The sequence below is a fragment of the Hippocampus guttulatus genome, unplaced genomic scaffold (assembly GCF_054856545.1).
Source record: "Hippocampus guttulatus isolate MCC_2025c unplaced genomic scaffold, RoL_Hgut_1.0 HiC_scaffold_26, whole genome shotgun sequence".
In the NCBI taxonomy this organism is placed as follows: domain Eukaryota; kingdom Metazoa; phylum Chordata; class Actinopteri; order Syngnathiformes; family Syngnathidae; genus Hippocampus; species Hippocampus guttulatus.
The window spans coordinates 947,179-953,133 of record NW_028233885.1 but is presented as its reverse complement, the minus strand read 5'-3'; positions in this window follow the sequence as shown (position 1 = coordinate 953,133).

The following is a 5,955-nucleotide window of genomic DNA, read 5'->3' as shown; positions in this document are numbered from 1 at the left end:
CAAATTAATGCTCATATGGGCTTCAGGATACATGTTGAAGTGTGTGCATAAGTCCTTTGGTTTAGGTGTGACACTCAATTTGAGTTTTTATTGCTTTAAATGCATTTTCAGCCGGAGCTGAGCACGTTTTGTGAGTTTGAATGTATCTTCATAGGAATGAGTTGTGTGGTCAAATTAATGCTCATTTAGGCTTCAGGTGGTCATCCTGAACTAAATACATGTTGAAGTGTGTGAATAAGTCCTTTGGTTTAGGCGTGACACTCAATTTGAGTTTTTATTGCTTTAAATTGAATGCATTTTCAGCCCGAGCTGAGCGCGCTTTCTGACTTTGAATGTATCTTCATAGGAATGAGTTGTGTGGTTAAATTATTGCTGATTTAGGCTTCAGGAGGTCATCCTGAACAAAATACATGTTGAAAAGTGTGCATAAGTCCTTTGGTTTAGGCGTGACACTCAATTTGAGTTTTTATTGCTTTAAATGCATTTTCAGCCCGAGCTGAGCACGTTTTGTGAGTTTGAATGTATCTTTATAGGAATGAGTTGTGTAGTCAAACTAATGCTCATATGGGCTTCACGAGGTCATCCTGAGCAAAATACATGTTGAAGTGTGTGCATAAGTCCTTTGGTTTAGGTGTGACACTCAATTTGAGTTTTAATTGCTTTAAATGCATTTTCAGCCCGAGCTGAGCACGTTTTGTGAGTTTGAATGTATCTTCATAGGAATGAGTTGTGTAGTCAAATTAATGCTCATATGGGCTTCAGGATGTCATCCTGAACAAAATACATGTTGAAGTGTGTGCATAAGTCCTTTGGTTTAGGTGTGACACTCAATTTGAGTTTTTATTGCTTTAAATGCATTTTCAGCTCGAGCTGAGCGCGTTTTGTGAGTTTGAATGTATCTTCATAGGAATGAGTTGTGTGGTCAAATTAATGCTTATTTAGGCTTCAGGAGGTCACCCTGAACAAAATACATGTTGTAGTGTGTGCATAAGTCCTTTGGTTTAGGCGTGACACTCAATTTGAGTTTTTATTGCTTTAAATGCATTTTCAGCCCGAGCTGAGCGCGTTTTGTGAGTTTTAATGTATCTTCATAGGAATGAGTTGTGTGGTCAAATTAATGCTCATATGGGCTTCAGGAGGTCATCCTGAACAAAATACATGTTGAAGTGTGTGCATAAGTCCTTTGGTTTAGGCGTGACACTCAATTTGAGCTTTTATTGCTTTAAATGCATTTTCAGCCCGAGCTGAGCACGTTTTTTGAGTTTGAATGTATCTTCATAGGAATGAGTTGTGTGGTCAAATTATTGCTCATTTAGGCTTTCAGGAGGTCATCCTGAACAAAACACATGTTGAAGTGTGTGCATAAGTCCTTTGGTTTAGGCGTGACACTCAATTTGAGTTTTTATTGCTTTAAATGCATTTTCAGGCCGAGCTGAGCACGTTTTGTGTGTTTGAATGTATCTTCATAGAATGAGTTGTGTGGTCAAATTAATGCTCATTTAGGCTTCAGGTGGTCATCCTGAACAAAATACATGTTGAAGTGTGTGCATAAGTCCTTTGGTTTAGGCGTGACATTCAATTTGAGTTTTTATTGCTTTAAATGCATTTTCAGCCCGAGCTGAGCACGTTTTTTGAGTTTGAATGTATCTTCATAGGAATGAGTTGTGTGGTCAAATTATTGCTCATTTAGGCTTCAGGAGGTCATCCTGAACAAAACACATGTTGAAGTGTGTGCATAAGTCCTTTGGTTTAGGCGTGACACTAAATTTTAGTTTTTATTGCTTTAAATGCATTTTCAGCCCGAGCTGAGCACGTTTTGTGAGTTTGAATGTATCTTCATAGAATGAGTTGTGTGGTCAAATGAATGCTCATTTAGGCTTCAGGTGGTCATCCTGAACAAAACACATGTTGAAGTGTGTGCATAAGTCCTTTGGTTTAGGCGTGACATTCAATTTGAGTTTTTATTGCTTTAAATGCATTTTCAGCCCGAGCTGAGCATGTTTTGTGAGTTTGAATGTATCTTCATAGGAATGAGTTGTGTGGTCAAATTAATGCTCATTTAGGCTTCAGTTGGTCATCCTGAACTAAATACATGTTGAAGTGTGTGCATAAGTCCTTTGGTTTAGGTGTGACACTCAATTTGAGTTTTTATTGCTTTAAATGCATTTTCAGCCCGAGCTGAGCGCGTTTTGTGAGTTTGAATGTATCTTCATAGGAATGAGTTGTGTGGTCAAATTAATGCTTATTTAGACTTCAGGAGGTCATCCTGAACAAAATACATGTTGAAGTGTGTGCATAAGTCCTTTGGTTTAGGCGTGACACTCAATTTGAGTTTTTATTGCTTTAAATGCATTTTCAGCCCGAGCTGAGCACGTTTTGTGAGTTTGAATGTATCTTCATAGGAATGAGTTGTGTAGTCAAATCAATGCTCATATGGGCTTCAGGAGGTCATCCTGAACAAAATACATGTTGAAGTGTGTGCATAAGTCCTTTGGTTTAGGCGTGACACTCAATTTGAGTTTTTATTGCTTTAAATGCATTTTCAGCCCGAGCTGAGCGCGTTTTGTGAGTTTGAATGTATCTTCATAGGAATGAGTTGTGTGGTCAAATTAATGCCTATTTAGGCTTCAGGAGGTCACCCTGAACAAAATACATGTTGTAGTGTGTGCATAAGTCCTTTGGTTTAGGCGTGACACTCAATTTGAGTTTTTATTGCTTTAAATGCATTTTCAGCCCGAGCTGAGCGCGTTTTGTGAGTTTGAATGTATCTTCATAGGAATGAGTTGTGTGGTCAAATTAATGCTCAATTAGGCGTCAGGTGGTCATCCTGAACAAAATACATGTTGAAGTGTGTGCATAAGTCCTTTGGTTTAGGCGTGACACTCAATTTGAGTTTTTATTGCTTTAAATGCATTTTCAGGCCGAGCTGAGCACGTTTTGTGTGTTTGAATGCATCTTCATAGGAATGAGTTGTGTGGTCAAATTAATGCTCATATGGGCTTCAGGAGGTCATCCTGAACAAAATACATGTTGAAGTGTGTGCATAAGTCCTTTGGTTTAGGCGTGACACTCAATTTGAGCTTTTATTGCTTTAAATGCATTTTCAGCCCGAGTTGAGCGCGTTTTGTGAGTTTGAATGTATCTTCATAGGAATGAGTTGTGTGGTCAAATTAATGCTCATTTAGGCTTCAGGTGGTCATCGTGAACAAAATACATGTTGAAGTGTGTGCATAAGTCCTTTGGTTTAGGCGTGACACTCAATTTGAGTTTTTATTGCTTTAAATGCATTTTCAGCCCGAGCTGAGCACGTTTTGTGAGTTTGAATGTATCTTCATAGGAATGAGTTATGTGGTCAAATTAATGCTCATATGGGCTTCAGGAGGTCATCCTGAACAAAATACATGTTGAAGTGTGTGCATTAGTCCTTTGGTTTAGGTGTGACACTCAATTTGAGTTTTTATTGCTTTAAATAAATTTTCAGCCCGAGCTGAGCACGTTTTTTGAGTTTGAATGTATCTTCATAGGAATGAGTTGTGTGGTCAAATTATTGCTCATTTAGGCTTCAGGAGGTCATCCTGAACAAAACACATGTTGAAGTGTGTGCATAAGTCCTTTGGTTTAGGCGTGACACTAAATTTTAGTTTTTATTGCTTTAAATGCATTTTCAGCCCGAGCTGAGCACGTTTTGTGAGTTTGAATGTATCTTCATAGAATGAGTTGTGTGGTCAAATGAATGCTCATTTAGGCTTCAGGTGGTCATCCTGAACAAAATACATGTTGAAGTGTGTGCATAAGTCCTTTGGTTTAGGCGTGACATTCAATTTGAGTTTTTATTGCTTTAAATGCATTTTCAGCCCGAGCTGAGCATGTTTTGTGAGTTTGAATGTATCTTCATAGGAATGAGTTGTGTGGTCAAATTAATGCTCATTTAGGCTTCAGTTGGTCATCCTGAACTAAATACATGTTGAAGTGTGTGCATAAGTCATTTGGTTTAGGTGTGACACTCAATTTGAGTTTTTATTGCTTTAAATGCATTTTCAGCCCGAGCTGAGCGCGTTTTGTGAGTTTGAATGTATCTTCATAGGAATGAGTTGTGTGGTCAAATTAATGCTTATTTAGACTTCAGGAGGTCATCCTGAACAAAATACATGTTGAAGTGTGTGCATAAGTCCTTTGGTTTAGGCGTGACACTCAATTTGAGTTTTTATTGCTTTAAATGCATTTTCAGCCCGAGCTGAGCACGTTTTGTGAGTTTGAATGTATCTTCATAGGAATGAGTTGTGTAGTCAAATTAATGCTCATATGGGCTTCAGAAGGTCATCCTGAACAAAATACATGTTGAAGTGTGTGCATAAGTCCTTTGGTTTAGGCGTGACACTCAATTTGAGTTTTTATTGCTTTGAATATATTTTCAGCCCGAGCTGAGCACGTTTTGTGAGTTTGAATGTATCTTCATAGGAATGAGTTGTGTGGTCAAATTAATGCTCATTTAGGCTTCAGGTGGTCATCCTGAACTAAATACATGTTGAAGTGTGTGCATAAGTCCTTTAGTTTAGGCGTGACACTCAATTTGAGTTTTTATTGCTTTAAATGCATTTTCAGCCCGAGCTGAGCACGTTTTGTGAGTTTGAATGTATCTTCATAGGAATGAGTTGTGTAGTCAAATTAATGCTCATATGGGCTTCAGGAGGTCATCCTGAACTAAATACATGTTGAAAGTGTGTGCATAAGTCCTTTGGTTTAGGTGTGACACTAAATTTGAGTTTTTATTGCTTTAAATGCATTTTCAGCCCGAGCTGAGCGCGTTTTGTGAGTTTGAATGTATCTTCATAGGAATGAGTTGTGTGGTCAAATTAATGCTCATTTAGGCTTCAGGTGGTCATCCTGAACTAAATACATGTTGAAGTGTGTGCATAAGTCCTTTGGTTTAGGCGTGACACTCAATTTGAGTTTTTATTGCTTTAAATTAAATGCATTTTCAGCCCGAGCTGAGCGCGCTTTCTGACTTTGAATGTATCTTCATAGGAATGAGTTGTGTGGTCAAATTATTGCTGATTTAGACTTCAGGAGGTCATCCTGAACAAAATACATGTTGAAGTGTGTGCATAAGTCCTTTGGTTTAGGCGTGACACTCAATTTGAGTTTTTATTGCTTTAAATGCATTTTCAGCCCGAGCTGAGCACGTTTTGTGAGTTTGAATGTATCTTCATAGGAATGAGTTGTGTAGTCAAATTAATGCTCATATGGGCTTCAGGAGGTCATCCTGAACAAAATACATGTTGAAGTGTGTGCATAAGTCCTTTGGTTTAGGTGTGACACTCAATTTGAGTTTTTATTGCTTTAAATGCATTTTCAGGCCGAGCTGAGCACGTTTTGTGTGTTTGAATGTATCTTCATAGGAATGAGTTGTGTGGTCAAATTAATGCTCATATGGGCTTCAGGAGGTCATCCTGAACAAAATACATGTTGAAGTGTGTGCATAAGTCCTTTGGTTCAGGCGTGACACTCAATTTGAGCTTTTATTCCTTTAAATGCATTTTCAGCCCGAGTTGAGCACGTTTTGTGAGTTTGAATGTATCTTCATAGGAATGAGTTGTGTGGTCAAATTAATGCTCATTTAGGCTTCAGGTGGTCATCCTGAACTAAATACATGTTGAAGTGTTTGCATAAGTCCTTTGGTTTAGGCGTGACACTCAATTTGAGTTTTTATTGCTTTAAATGCATTTTCAGCCCGAGCTGAGCACGTTTTGTGAGTTTGAATGTATCTTCATAGGAATGAGTTGTGTAGTCAAATTAATGCTCATATGGGCTTCAGGATGTCATCCTGAACTAAATACATGTTGAAGTGTGTGCATAAGTCCTTTGGTTTAGGCGTGACACTCAATTTGAGTTTTTATTGCTTTAAATGCATTTTCAGCCCGAGTTGAGCACGTTTTGTGAGTTTGAATGTATCTT